This window comes from Bubalus kerabau, chromosome X (assembly GCF_029407905.1).
Source record: "Bubalus kerabau isolate K-KA32 ecotype Philippines breed swamp buffalo chromosome X, PCC_UOA_SB_1v2, whole genome shotgun sequence".
In the NCBI taxonomy this organism is placed as follows: Eukaryota; Metazoa; Chordata; class Mammalia; order Artiodactyla; family Bovidae; genus Bubalus; species Bubalus kerabau.
This window is the reverse complement of record NC_073647.1, coordinates 87,837,326-87,853,873: the sequence shown is the minus strand read 5'-3', so window position 1 is coordinate 87,853,873 and position 16,548 is coordinate 87,837,326. Positions and strand designations below refer to the sequence as shown.

The window sequence follows — 16,548 nt, the reverse complement described above, 5'->3', positions numbered from 1 at the left end:
GCAATAAAATGCATGTTATATTTCCTAAAAAATCAAATATCGGGGTTCCTAAACTGTCATTTTCATGGGTAAAATAAGCTGTATTGTAGTCCCTTTTGACTAAAAGGAAAATGTTCTGATCCAAAGCCAAGTACAAGAACTATTTCATATCTGGGATGGATATTTAACCTGGATAATGGAAGATTTGAGAAATGACAGAATTGCTATCCTTAGATATTTCAAGAGTTTCATGCATAACAGGAAGTAGGATTTATTTAGTTTTGGTAGGCAAAACTGGTTGAAATGCCAGGGATGTGGGTTTTTGGCTTACTAGAGGTAAGGATTTCTAAAAATTATGATTGCTAGAAATGTAACTGTCCACATTAACAACTTTTTCACTGAACTTCCCCTAAGAGCTGAAGTAGAGGCAACCCCTTTTGCTACATCTACCACCAGATATCCTTTAGTCCTTTACACACTCTGGTAGTTGCTTGCAATGTTTGCAAGGATAGTCTCAATAAACATGAATGTCTGAAGCTACTGAAATTTTATTAATAAACACAGATCTCTAAAGTTACTGAAGCTTCAAGAAAGTGCAAAGTTATATAAACAGAGCTAATTGTGCTCTTAGACAAATTCTGAAAGAGACAATGGTTATCTGAGTTGCACTATTTTTTCCAAACCCTTATCTTCCCAAGGCCTAGTGACCAGCCAGCTCTTTCCCAGGCCTTTATCCCACGTTTCATTCCTAAATGTTCATAGGCTCATTTCAGCAGTCATCTAATCCCTGGTAAGGTTGCCATTCAAAATAGGCTGATGATAGGGAAAGCTAGATCTCAAATTTTGACAATACAGATAGAATTGTAAAACCGAATGGAAAACAAGAATCTTAAAATATATGTTTAGGGACTATTTGTCAGTGAAGACTTGCTTGTTGGTTATCTCTGCAAGCTTGATTACTTCTTCTTTTGACTACTAAGGAAAAAACCTGACTGAGGCTACTGCCAATATAGTGATTTTTTTTTGATTCCCCAAAATATCTTCGACAATACTGTTATCCAGTTGTAGATTGGCAAGCTATTTTCAGTTTACATAGAAAAGATCTTTTGAATTCATGAAAGTTAACACTTGTATACCTCTTTGCTAGACAAGTTTATTTGCATACCCAAACATGGACTGATATGCCCTTGACTATATTTATAGACTATTTTCTGCAGAAATACTCATTCTGATGCTTTCCCTAAGGAAGGATGGGAAGCAACAGCACAAACAGTATAAGAGCAAAGTACACTGATCTTCAAATATCATTTCAGTACTCCCTCTATGCAGCTACTTACATCCTAAGATTAATCCCTAGTCTATGGGCCAACAGTATAGCCTTGTGGGTTCTGTGTCACTTCATCAGCAAGAATAATAAAGCCATTATTTCCATGATCAACTTATCTGTGGCTAATTGTGCTCACTTGCTGTCCTTACTCCTCTGGATTTACTATTAAATCAGCCACCATTGGCCTTTCCAGAGGACCCTTTTCTTTCTGTACTTTTACCTGAATTATCTCAATATCTATGCCAGCATTTGTTTCTTGACATGTAACAGTCTTCAGAGATACTTCTTTCTCCTCAAGCCCTTCATGACCAGAGGCTGGAATAGGTACGATCTGAGCATCAGTGCTGCAATCTGAGTGATGGTAGGGACTGCCTGTTTACCACTTCCAATTCTGAGAAATGTTGGATTAGATGACAACACTGAACCCTCTGAGCCCTGACTTGCTGATTTAGGGCTTCAATACATTAGCATAGCATCTACTATTGGCATGATAACTGTAGTTGAACTTGGAGAGTTTGTATTCTCTGTTGTAATAATTACTTATTGTACAGGGAGAACAGGAAAACTTTTACAAGAATTCCAAGTTCTTCATAAAACTACCAAAGAGAAAAAAGGCTTTGTGGATGGTCCTGATGTGTGTGGTAGTATTCATTGTGTGTTTCACACCTTACTACCTCAATTTCTCATTCTTAATGGTGGTGAAGCAATAAACTCTTTTAAAACTGCTCCTTTGTTAAGAGCACTCTATTTTTTCATATAATTTCCCTGTTTCTTGTAAATCTAAATTGCTGTTTTGATCCAGTTGTATATTATTTTAAGATCTCAGAATTTTCTGATGGATTTTCAGAGAGTGGTAGTTTGGTTCTTCAGTCATGTGTGAAATGCAAGGATAGTGCTTTGGAAATTCAGCATAGGAAAGAGGGTTTTAAAACTCTCTCTCTTGAATTTTGGGATGCTTCCAAAGTAATGTAAGAAAAGAATTACTTTTAAAATTAAAAGAATAATCTATATGCTCTATCAATTTATCTATGTCACCTTGAAGATCTTTCTTTAAAAAAGTTTTATATAAAAAAGTTTTATATAAACGTCCCTCAATTAAACATGGCTCTCTTCCATTCATCCTCAAAATGATGATTCTTAAAAAAAAAATTAATGCTTATATTTTCTGTCAAAATGGAAGCATTGTTCTATGGAGCATGTGTATGAGAAAATATCTTTCCTTACAGAAAAGGATAAATAACAAAATCAATTGTACACCTGTTCCTCAACAACGGGTACAAAATTTTCACCTTCTCTTGTAAGAAGCAAAATGCAAATTGAAAACAGATGGACACAGATGAATTGTCTACACATTTTTAAATGCACAGGAGAGTAACACAATCCTAGCCTTATTAAAAAAAATATACAGAGGTGGAGTGGCCAAGGTGACAGAGTAGGAAGACCCTGATCTCACCTTCTGCCACAGTTCAGTGAAGTTCAATTCAGTTGCTCAGTCGTGTCCGAATCTTTGCGACCCCATGAATCGCAGCACTCCAGGCCTCCCTGTCCATCACCAACTCCCGGAGTTCACTCAGACTCATGTCCATCGAGTCAGGGATGCCATCCAGCCATCTCATCCTCTGTCGATCCCTTCTCCTCCTGCCCCCAATCCCTCCCAGCATCAGGGTCGTTTCCAATGAGTCAACTCTTCACATGAGGTGGCCAAAGTACTAGAGTTTCAGCTTTAGCATCATTCCTTCCAAAGAAATCCCAGGGCTGAACTCCTTCAGAATGGACTGGTTAGATCTCCTTGCAGTCCAAGGGACTCTCAAGAGTCTTCTCCAACACCACAGTTCAAAAGTATCAATTCTTCAGTGCTCAGCTTTCTTCACAGTCCAACTCTCACATCCATACATGACCACTGGAAAAACCATAGCCTTGACTAGACGGACGTTTGTTGGCAAAGAAATGTCTCTGCTTTTGAATATGCTATCTAGGTTGGTCATAACTTTCCTTCCAAGAAGTAAGCGTCTTTTAATTTTATGGCTGCAGTCACCATCTGCAGTGATTTTTGAGCCCAGAAAAATAAAGTCTGACACTGTTTCCACTGTTTACCCATCTACTTCCCATGAAGTGATGGGACCAGATGCCATGATCTTCGTTTTCTTTATGTTGAGTTTTAAGCCAACTTTTTCACTCTCCTCTTTCACCTTCATGAAGAGGCTTTTTAGTTCCTCTTCACTTTCTGCCATAAGGGTGGTGTCATCTGCATATCTGAGGTTATTGAGATTTCTCCTGGCAATCTTGATTCCAGCTTGTGCTTCTTCCAGCCCAGCGTTTCTCATGATGTACTCTGCATAGAAGTTAAATAAGCAGGGTGACAATATACAGCCTCGACGTACTCCTTTTCCTCTTTGAAACCAGTCTGTTGTTCCATGTCCAGTTCTAACTGTTGCTTCCTGACCTGCATACAAATTTCTCAAGAGGCAGATCAGGTGGTCTGGTATGCCCATCTCTTTCAGAATTTTCCACAGTTTATTGTGATCCACACAGTCAAATGCTTTGGCATAGTCAATAAAGCAGAAAGATATGTTTTTCTGGAAGTCTCCTGCTTTTTTTTTGATGATCCAACAGATGTTGGCAATTTGGTCTCTGGTTCCTCTGCCTTTTCTAAAACCAGCTTGAACATCTGCAAGTTCATGGTTCACGTATTGCTGAAGTCTGGCTTGGAGAATTTTGAGCATTACTTTACTAGCGTGTGAGATGAGTGCAATTGTGTGGTAGTTTGAGCATTCTTTGGCATTGCCTTTCTTTGGGATTGGAATGAAAACTGACCTTTTCCAGTCCTGTGGCCACTGCTGAGTTTTCCAAATTGGCTGGCCTATTGAGTGCAGCACTTTCACAGCATCATCTTTCAGGATTTGAAATAGCTCAACTGGAATTCCATCACCTCCACTAGCTTTGTTCGTAGTGATGCTTTCTAAGGCCCACTTGGCTTCACATTCCAGGATATGTGATTCTAGGTGAGTGATCACACCACTGTGATTATCTGTGTCATGAAGATCTTTTTTTGTACAGTTCTTCTGTGTATTCTTACCACCTCTCTTTAATATCTTCTGCTTCTGTGAGGTTCATACCATTTCTGTCCTTTATCAAGCCCATCTTTGCATGAAATGTTCTCTTGGCATCTCTAATTTTCTTGAAGAGATCTCTAGTCTTTCCCATTCTGTTGTTTTCCTCTATTTCTTTGAATTTACTCTATTTCTGACAGAATGTGGTCCACTGGAGAAGGGAATGGCAAACCACTTCAGTATTCTTGCCTTCAGAACCCCATGAACAGTATGAGAAGGCAAAATGATAGGATACTGAAAGAGGAACTCCCCAGGTCAGTAGGTGCCCCACATGCTACTGGAGATCAGTGGAGAAATAACTCCAGAAAGAATGAAGGGATGGAGCCAAAGCAAAAAGAACACCCAGTTGTGGATGTGACTGGTGATAGAAGCAAGGTCCGATGCTGTAAAGAGCAATATTGCATAGGAACCTGGAATGTCGGGTCCATGAATCAAGGCAAATTGGAAGTGGTTAAACAAGAGATGGCAAGAATGAACATCGACATTCTAGGAATCAGTGAACTAAAATGGACTGGAATGGGTGAATTTAACTCAGATGACCATTATATCTACTACTGCAGGCAGGAATCCCTCAGAAGAAATGGAGCAGCCATCATGGTCAACAAAAGAGTCTAAAATGCAGTACTTGGATGCAATCTCAAAAACGACAGAATGATCTCTGTTCATTTCCAAGGCAAACCATTCAATATCACAGTAATCCAAGTCTATGCTCCAACCAGTCACACTGAAGAAGCTGAAGTTGAACGGTTCTATGAAGACCTACAAGATCTTTTAGAAATAACACCCAAAAAAGATGTCCTTTTCCTTATAGGGGATGGAATGCAAAAGTAGGAAGTCAAGAAACACCTGGAGTAACAGGCAAATTTGGCCTTAAAATACAGAATGAAGCAAGGCAAAGACTAATAGAGTTTTGCCAAGAAAATACACTGGTCATAGCAAACACCCTCTTCCAACAACACAAGAGAAGACTCTACACATGGACATCACCAGATGGTCAACACCAAAATCAGATTGATTATATTCTTTGCAGCCAAAGATGGAGGAGCTCTATACAGTCAACAAAAACAAGACTGGGAGCTGACTGTGGCTCAGAGCATGAACTCATTATTGCCAAATTTAGACTTAAATTGAAGAAAGTAGGGAAAACCACTAGACCATTCAGGTATGACCTAAATCGAATCCCTTATGATTATACAGTGGAAGTGAGAAATAGATTTAAGGGACTAGATCTGATAGATAGAGTGCCTGATGAACTATGGAATGAGGTTTGTGACATTGTACAGGAGACAGAGATCAAGACCATCCCCATGGAAAAAAATGCAAAAAATCAAAATGGCTGTCTGGGGAGGCCTTACAAATAGCTGTGAAAAGAAGAGAAGTGAAAAGGAAAGGAGAAAAGGAGAGATATAAGCATCTGAATGCAAAGTTCCAAAGAATAGCAAGAAGAGATAAGAAAGCCTTCCTCAGCGATCAGTGCAAAGCAATAGAGGAAAACAACAGAATGTCAAAGACTAGAGATCTTTTTTTACACAAGCACACCACAATTACAAATACTTACTGGTCAATTATTGATGAGAACAACTTGAACACTAACAGAAAAGATATTTTACAACTAAAGATGTAAAGAAGCAGCCACAAGATGGAAAGGAGGAGTGGACACAGTATAGTCAAGAGTCATATCCCTGGGTAAGTGACCCCCAAACAGGAGAATAACTGCAATTGCAGAGATTATGCACAAGGAATAAGGGTCCAAGCCCCACACTGAGCTCCCCAGGCCAGAGACCCTTCACTAGAAAGATAAGCCTCTATAACATTTGGCTTTCAAGGCTAGTGGGGCTTACTTTCAGGAAAACTTAAGTGCTGTGGGAAATACCGACTCCCCTCCAAAAGGACACACGCTAAATCTCACAAGCTCTGAGACCCAGGACACAAGTAACAATTTGAAAGGATCTTGGGTTATATTCACTTGCTGATCTTGGAAATTCTCTCAGAGAAGGCAATTGGGACTCACTCTAGGGTTATAAACAGTGGTGGCAGCCATTTTTGGACCTGTTTTCCTGTTGTGGGTGAGGGTAGGTTTTGTGTGTTGTGGTGAACAGGGCCAGTTCCAAGAGATCTCAGGGGTGTCCTGATGTTGGACCAACATCAGCACTGTTGGAAACACCATTTTGAGGTCCTTTCTCTAACAGGCTGTTTGATGTAGAGCCTCCTCTTAGCTCCCTTGAAACTGGCCCTACTCACCACAACACCCAAAACACAGCCTCATCCCCAACAGGACAACAGGTCTGTGAATTCAAGATCTCAGAGCTAGAGTACTCAGTATCAAGCTCGACCTACCAGTGGGCCTGAACTAGCCCTTGGGTCCAGTCTTACTCCTCAGCAGTGGGAATTAGGCCTAGGATGATTGGGTCCTAGACCTTCTCACTTGTGGGTGGACACCAATTCTGGGACCTTTTCACACTGCACCCAGAGACCCCAGGATCCAGTGGGCCAGAACTAGCCCCAGAACTCTTTTGTTCCTAGCTCTATCTACTATTGGGTGGATACCAGCTCTAGTACTCCATCCCATAGCCAGAGACCTCAGATCTTAGCTCTGCACATAATGTGCTGGCAGTATTTTTGGGGATCAAAATTCACCCACTAGTGGGAAGGCAGCAACATTAGGATACCCAGAGCACCAGATCCACCCACGAGGAGGTTGACACCAGCCCCAGGACAGCTTCAGCTTCTCAGCCACCTGCCTTTGGCTATGGTCCAACCCAACAGCAGGTGGATACTAGTTCTGGGATCCCAACCCTGCAGTCAACTACCTGACACCATATACATGACATGGCACCATATAGCAGTGGACTGGCACCAGTTTGGGAACTCTCCTGGTCATGCAGCTAACCATGGAAAGACCCTGCCCCATATACCAGAAGCTGGCAATCTCCACGCAAGGCAGGGCCTGGCAGCCAACTAGACTAGGAGACAGCCATGCTTACAAGTTTCTATAGTTGTCAGCTTATCATAGCAGAAAGACCCACATAACCCATACAGAGGCCACTCCAAAAGCATATAGCTCTGGTGACAAGAAGGAAGTATGCTGCTAAGCCCCATAGTATGTCTCCTACATAAAGCCATTTCTCTAAGATAGGGAAATGTAAACAGCTTACCAAATACATAGAAATGAAAGAAAATTAGACAAAATAAAGTGACATAGGAATATGTTTCAAATGAAGGATCAAGGGGAAAAAAATCCCAGAAGAACTAATTGAATTGGAGATAAGCAACTACCCAATAAAGCATTCCTAGCAATAATCTTAAAGATGCTCAAAGAACTCAGGACAAAAAAACAGTTGGACACAGAACAGTAAAAAAAGAGGAACCAATATAAAGAGGAACCAAACAGAGATAAATAATGCAGTAACAATTAAAAAACACACTTAGATGAGTCAACAGTAGATTAGATAATATTATACTTAGGGATAGATCAGCAAACTGGAAGACATAATAGAGGAAATTATTTTAGCCAAACAGAAAAAAAAGAAAATAATAAAAATATGGGAATATTTTAAAAGACCTCTGAGATGGCATAGGGATGAGATATGGTTATATAAATATAAATATTATATATATATATATATATATAATGATAAGCACAACTGAAAATCCATAATAGATGCAGAACACCAAAAACTGAAAAGAATCCAAACATAATACTGAAGATAGTTACCAAATCATAAGGGAAGTCAGCAAAAGTAAAATAAAGGAACACAAAGGAATATGTCTATCGGGAATTACTTTAGATATAAATGGACTTCACTTTCAAATTAAAAGAGAAGAGTGGCTGAATGCATATAAAAATAAAGCCCATATATTGGGCTGAACAAAGAGTTCCCTTGGAGCCTCAAGAAAACTTTTTGGCCAACTCAATATATGCTACTTATAAGAGATTCACCTAGGTTTTCAAGACACACATGAATAGAAAATGAGAAAATGGAAAAACATATGCCATGGAGTGGAAATGGAAAGAAAGCAGAGGCAGCAATATTTCTATCAAACAAAATAGACCTTAAAACAAACACTATAATAAGACAAAGAAGGACATTACATAATGATAAAGGGATATATACAAGAAGAATATATAACACTTGTAAATACATATGTGCCCAGCATAAGTACATAAGTGCCTAAAGCAAATATTAACAGACATAAAGTAAAAAATTGACAATAACATAATAAACATAGGAAACTTTAACTTTCCACCTACACAATGGACAGATCATCCAGACAGAAAATCAGTAAACACTGGCCTTAAAATTACAGAGTAGAACAGCAAGAGAATAGGAATTTTTTTCAAGTGCACATGAAACATTCTCCAGGACAGATCACATGCTAGATGACAAAACAAGTCTTGGTAAATTTAAGAAAACTGAAATCATATCAACCATATTTTCTAACCACCATGCTATGACACTAGACTAGAAATCAACTACATGGAAATAAACTGCAAAAATCACAAACATGTGAGGGCTTAAATAATGTGCAACTAAACAATAAATTGGGGAGGGCAGTCCTAAGATGGCGGAGGAATAGGATCAGGAGACCACTTTCTCCCCCACAAATTCATCAAAAGAACATTTTAACACTGAGTAAATTCCACAAAACAACTTCTGAATGCTGGCAGAGGACATCAGGCACACATAAAAGCAGCCCAGTGTCTTCGAAAGGAAGTAGGAAAAAATATAAAAGACAAAAAAGAGACAAAAGAGGTAGGGACAGAGCTCTGTCCTGGGAAGGGAGTCTTAAAAAGAGAGAAGTTTCCAAACACCAGGAAGCACTCTCACTGCCGAATCTGTGGAGAGCCTTGGAACCACAGAGGGCAAAATAACTGGGAGGAAACATAAATAAATAATTAAAACCCACAGATTACGAGCCCAGTGGTAACTCCCCCAGTGGAGAAGCAGTGCAGACGCCTGCACCTGCCACTAGCAAGCGGGGTCTGGACAGGGAGGCACGGGCTGCATTGCTTAGAGTAAGGACCGGGCCTGAATGCCCCAAGGGCAATCTGAAGGAACTAACTTGGGCTGGCAAACCAGACTGTGGGATATCTACCACGCAAAAAGCCCTAACCTAAGACACCACCAGGCCCACTCACAGAAGAAAGGACTGAACAGAGCTAGCCTGCTGCAGACGATCCCCCTCTGGTGACAGGTAGCCAGAGCCAAGAGGGGGCAATTGCGGCCCCAGAGACACATTATCTACCAAACTGTAAGCAGGCTTCTTTGCTAACTAAGACTTCTTGAGGTTCTGGACAGTCAACATCCGCCTGAGAAGGTGTGCCAGCTGTACACCCAGAAAACTGAGGGGCAAGGATGGGGGAGGTGATAAGTTGCAGTAACCGCACTCACCAAACACCTCATCACCTGAGCTGCGCGGACCTGGGAAGGGCACAAAACAGAGGCCCAACCGAGTCTGCGCCTCCGAGGACTACCCGAGTACATGAACCAGAGCGTCTTAGACCTGGGAGGTGTATGTAGCCCAGGGTGGGCCTGGGATGGTTCCCAGTGGAGCAACCTAGAGCCTGAGCAGTGTGGGCAGGGAGGGCACACACACCGTGAGCTGGGGCATGCCCAGTGTGGCTGAGACACTGCAAGCACATGCCAGTGTTATTTGTTTGCAGCATCCCTCCCTCCCCACAGGGCGACTGAACAAGTGAGCCTAAAAACGTGTTCAACACCACCCTCTTGTGTCAGGGCAGAAGACCAGCAAACAGAAGAAGTTAAAACAGAGAGAACCTCCTTGGAAGTGACAGATGCAACTGATTAAAATCCTGTAGTTAGTACTAACTACATCAGATCAGATCAGATCAGTCGCTCAGTCATGTCCGACTCTTTGCGACCCCATGAATCGCAGCACACCAGGCCTCCCTGTCCATCAACAACTCCCGGAGTTCACTCAGACTTACGTCCATCGAGTCGGTGATGCCATCCAGCCATCTCATCCTCTGTCATCCCCTTCTCCTCTTGCCCCCAATCCCTCCCAGCATCAGAGTCTTTTCCAATGAGTCAACACTTTGCATGAGGTGGCCAAAGTACTGGAGTTTCAGCTTCAGCATCATTCCTTCCAAAGAAATCTCAGGGCTGATCTCCTTCAGAATGGACTGGTTGGATCTCCTTGCAGTCCAAGGGACTCTCAAGAGTCTTCTCAAACACCACAGTTCAAAAGTATCAATTATTCAGCGCTCAGCCTTCTTCACAGTCCAACTCTCACATCCATACATGACTGCAGGAAAAACCATAGCCTTGACTAGACAAACCTTTGTTGGCAAAGTAATGTCTCTGCTTTTGAATATGCTCTCTAGGCTGGTCATAACTTTCCTTCCAAGAAGTAAGCGTCTTTTAATTTCATGGCTACAGTCACCATCTGCAGTGATTTTGGAGCCCAGAAAAATAAAGTCTGACACTGTTTCCCCATGTATTTCCCATGAAGTGATGGGACCGGATGGCATGATCTTCATTTTCTGAATGTTGAGCTTTAAGCCAACTTTTTCACTCTTCACTTTCACTTTCATCAAGAGGCTTTTTAGTTCCTCTTCACTTTCTGCCATAAGGGTGGTGTCATCTGCATATCTGAGGTTATTGAGATTTCTCCTGGCAATCTTGATTCCAGCTTGTGTTTCTTCCAGCCCAGCGTTTCTCATGATGTACTCTGCATATAAGTTAAATAAGCAGGGTGACAATATACAGCCTTGAGGTACTCCTTTTCCTATTTGGAACCAGTCTGTTGTTCAATGTCCAGTTCTAACTGTTGCTTCCTGACCTGCATACAGGTTTCTAAAGAGGCAGATCAGGTGGTCTGGTATTCCCATCTCTTTCAGAATTTTCCACAGTTTATGGTGATCCACACAGCCAAAAGCTTTGGCATAGTCAATAAAGTAGAAATATATGTTTTTCTGGAATTCTCTTGCTTTTTACATGATCCAGCAGATGTTGGCAATTTGATCTCTGGTTCCTCTGCCTTTTCGAAAACCAGCTTGCACATCAGGAAGTTCACGGTACATAGGAGGGGCCTACAGATCTTGAAAAATATAAGCTGGACTAAGGAAGTATCCGAAAACGAACTGACTCCACACTACCCACAACACCAGATAAAGTCCTAGATATATTTTTACTATTTTTACTATCATTCTTTTTTACTGATTTTTTAAAATTTTAAGTCCTCTATTATTCCTTTAATCTTCATCTTTATAACCTACTATTGCTTCACACACACAAAAAAGAGAGAGAGCCTATGTTTTAAAGTAAACTTCATATATATATATATATATATATATATATATATATATATTATAATTTTTGCGACTTTTTTTTCTTTAATATTGTATTTTTGAAAATCCAACCTCTACTCTAGATTTTTAATCTTTGCTTTTTGGTATTTGTTATCAATTTTATGCCTTTAAGAACCCAATCTTCAATACCCATTTTTACTTGGGAGCGAGATTACTGGCTTGACTGCTCTCTCCCCCTTTGGACTCTCCTTTTTCTCCACCAGGTCGCCTCTATCTCCTCCCTCTCCCTTCTCTTCTCTACCCGACTCTGTGAATCTCTTAGTGTGTTTCGGATGGTGGGGAACACTTAGAGAACTGATTACCGGCTGGATCTGTCTCTCTCCTTTTGATTCCCCACTTTATCCTCCTAGCCACTTCTGTCTCCTTCCTCCCTCTTCTCTTGTCTGTATAACTCCGTGAACATCTCTGAGCAGTCCAGTCTGTGGAAAGCACAGAAGGAAGTGATTACTGGCTAGCTTGCTCTTTCCTCTTTTGATTCCACATCATCTCATTTGGGTCACCTCTAACTCCCTCATCCCACTACTCTTCTCCATGTAACTCTGTGAACCTCTCTGGGTGTCCCTCATTGTCTTTCATCTTTAACCTAGATGTTTTATCAATGGTGCTGTATAGATGGAGAAGTCCTGAGACTACTGTAAAAATAAGACTAAAAACCCAGAAGCAGGAGGCTTAAGTCCAAATCCTGAGAACACCAGAGAACTCCTGACTCCAGGGAACATTAATTGACAAGAGCTCATGAAATGCCTTCATATCTACACTGAAACTAAGAACCACCAAGGGCCAACAAGTTCCAGAGCAAGACATACGATGCAAATTCACCAGCAACACAGGAACACAGACCTGAGCTTCAATATACAGTCTGTCCAAAGTTACTCCAAACCCATTGACATCTCATAACTCATTACTGGACACCTCATTGCACTCCAGAGAGAAAAAATCCAGCTCCACCCAACAGAACACCATCACTAGCTTCCCTAAACAGGAAACATTGACAAGTCACCCGTACAACCCCAGCCACAGCAAGGAAACTCCACAATAAAGAGAACTCCACAAACTGCCAGAATACAGAAAGGCCACCCCAAACACAGCAATATAAACAAGACGAAGAGACAGAGGAATACCCAGCAGGTAAAGGAACACGATAAATGCCCACCAAAACAAACAAAAGAAGAGATAGGAAATATACCTGATAAAGAATTCCTAATAATGATACTGAAAATGATCCAAAATCTTGAAAACAAAATGGAATCACAGATAAATAGCCTGGAGACAAGGACTGAGAAAAAGGTTTAACAAGGACCCAGAAAAAATAAAAAAGAGTCAATATGTAACAAATAATGCAATAAATGAGATAAAAAAAACACTCTAGAGGGAATAAATAGTAGAATAATTGAGGCATAAGATAGGATTAGTGAGGTAGAAGATAGAAAGGTAGAAATAAATGAATCAGAGAGGAAAAAAGAAAAACAAATTAAAAGAAATGAGGACAATCTCAGAGCCCTCCAGGACAATGTTAAATGCCCCAACATTTGACTCACAGGAGTCCCAGAAGAAGAAGACAAAAAGAAAGACCATGAGAAAATACTTGAGGGGATAATAGTTGAAAACTTTCCTAAATTGGGGAAGGAAATAATCACCCAAGTCCAAGAAACCCAGAGAGTCCCAAACAGGATAAATCCAAGGCGAAACACCACAAGACACATATTAATCAAATTAACAAAGATCAAACACAAAGAACAAATATTAAAAGCAGCAAGGGGAAAACAACAAATAACACACAAGGGGATTCACATAAGGATAACAGCTGATCTTTCAATAGAAACTCTTCTGGTCAAGAGGGAATGGCTTAACATACTTAAAGTAATGAAGGAAAATAACCTACAGCTCAGATTACTGTACCCAGCAAGGATCTTATTCAAATATGAAGGAGAAATCAAAAGTTTTACAGACAAGCAAAAGCTGAGATAATTCAGCACCACCAAACTAGCTGTCCAACAAATGCTAAAGGATCTTCTCTAGACAGGAAACACAGAAAGGGTATATAAACTTGAACCCAAAACAATAAAGTAAATGGAAACGGGATCATACTTATCAATAATTACCTTAAAAGTAAATGTGTTGAATGCCCCAACCAAAAGACAAAGACTGGCTGAATGGATACAAAAACAAGACCCCTACATATGTTGTCTACAAGAGACCCACCTCAAAACAAGGGACACATACAGACTGAAAGTGAAGGGCTGGAAAAAGATATTCCACCCAAATAGAGACCAAAAGAAAGCAGGAGTAGCAATACTCATATCAGATACAATAGACTTTAAAACAAAGGCTGTGAAAAGAGACAAAGATGGACACTGCATAATGATCAAATGATCAATCCAAGAAGAAGATATAACAATTATAAATATATATGCACCCAACATAGGAGGACTGCAATATGTAAGACAAATGCTAACAAGTATGAAAGGGGAAATTAACAATAACACAATAATAGTGGGAGACTTTAATACCCCACTCACACCTATGGATAGATCAACTAAACAGAAAATTAACAAGGAAAAACAAACTTTAAATGATACAATAGACCAGTTATACCTAATTGATATCTATAGGACATATCACCTCAAAACAATGAATTTCACCTTTTTCTCAAGGGCACACGGAACCTTTTCCAGGATAGATCACATCCTAGGCCATAAAGCTAGCCTTGGTAAATTCAACCAAAATTTAAATCACTATTAGATCTCAATTACAGGAGAAAAACTATTAAAAATTGCAACATATGGAGGCTGAACAACACGCTGCTGAATAACCAACAAATCACAGAAGAAATTAAAAAAGAAATCAAAATATGCATAGAAACTAACGAAAGTGAAAACACAACAACCCAAAACCTGTAGAACACTGTAAAACAGTGCTAAGGGAAAGTTCATAGCAATACAGGCATACTTCAAGAAACAAGAAAAGAGTCAAATAAATAACCTAACTCTACACCTTAAGCAACTAGAAAAGGAAGAAATGAAGAACCCCAGGGTTAGTAGAAGGAAAGATATCTTAAAAATTAGGGCAGAATTGAATGCAAAAGAAACAAAAGAGACCATAAAAAAAAATCAACAAAGCCAAAAGCTGGTTCTTTGAAAGGATAAATAAAATTGACAAACCATTAGCCAGACTGGTCAAGAAACAAAGGGAGAATAATCAAATCAATAATATTAGAAATGAAAAGGGAGAGATCACAACAGACAACACAGAAATACAAAAGATCATAAGAGACTACTATCAGCAACTATATGCCAATAAAATGGACAACTTGGAAGAAATGGACAAAGTCTTAGAAAAGGACAACTTTCCAAAACTGAACCAGGAAGACATGGAAAATCTTAACAGACCCAAAAGAAGCACAGAAACTGAAAATGTAATCAGAAATCTTCCAGAAAACAAAATCCCAGGTCCAGACGGCTTCACAGCTGAATTCTACCAAAAATTTAGAGAAGAGCTAACACCTATCCTACTCAAACTCTTCTAGAAAATTGCAGAAGAATGTAAACTTCCAAACTCATTCTATGAGGCCACCATCACCCTAATACCAAAACCTGACAAAGATGCCACAAAAAAAGAAAACTACAGGCCAATATCACTGATGAATATAGATGTAAAAATCCTTAACAAAATTCGAGCAATCAGAATCCAACAACACATTAAAAAGATCATACACCATGAGCAAGTGGGCTTTATTCCAGGGAGGCAAGGATTATTAAATAACCACAAATCAATCAATGTAATACACCACATTAACAAATTGAAAAAAAAAAGCCATATGATTATCTCAATAGATACAGAGAAAGCCTTTGACAAAATTCAACATCCATTTATGATAAAAACTCTCCAGAAAGCAGGAATAGAAGGAATATACCTCAACATAATAAAAGCTGTATATGACAAACCCACAGCAAACATTATCCTCAATGGTGAAAAATTGAAAGCATTTCCCCTAAAGTCAGGAAAAAGACAAAGGTGCCCACTTTCACCACTATTATTCCACATAGTTTTGGAAGTTTTGGCCACAGCAATCAGAGCAGAAAAAGAAATAAAAGGAATCCAAATTGGAAAAGAGGAAGTAAAACTCTCACTGTTTGTGGATGACATGATCCTGTACATAGAAAACCCTAAAGACTCCACCAGAAAATTACTAGAGCTAATCAATGAATATAGTAAAGTGGCAGGATATAAAATCAACACACAGAAATCCCTTGCATTCTTATACACTAATAATGAGAAAATAGAAAGAGAAATTAAGGAAACAATTCCATTCACCATTGCAACGAAAAGAATAAAATACTTAAGAATATATCTACATAAAGAAACAAAAGACATATATATATAACACTGATGAAAGAAATCAAAGAGGACACTAATAGTTGGAGAAATATACCATGTTCATGGATTGGAAGAATCAATAGAGTGAAAATGAGTATACTACCCAAAGCAATCTATAGATTCAATGCAATCCCTATCAAGCTACCAATGGTATTTTTCCAAGAGCTAGAACAAATAATTTCATAATTTGTATGGAAATACAAAAAACCTCAAATAGCTAAAGCAATCTTGAGAAAGAAGAATGGAACTGGAGGAATCAACCTGCCTGACTTCAGGCTCTACTACAAAGTCATAGTATCAAGACAGTGTGATACTGGCACAAAGACAGAAATATAGATCAATGGAACAAAATAGAAAGCCCAGAGATAAATCCACACACCTATGGACACCTTATCTTTGACAAAGGAGGCAAGAATATACAA

The 16,548-nt window shown here is 39.6% G+C and overlaps 1 pseudogene; it reads left to right on the top strand.

Annotated features, from left to right (window-relative positions):
* Nucleotides 1-1,229: 1,229 nt before the first annotated feature.
* On the top strand, nucleotides 1,230-2,278 carry LOC129640088 (putative P2Y purinoceptor 10; annotated as a pseudogene).
* The last annotated feature ends 14,270 nt before the right edge of the window (nucleotides 2,279-16,548 follow it).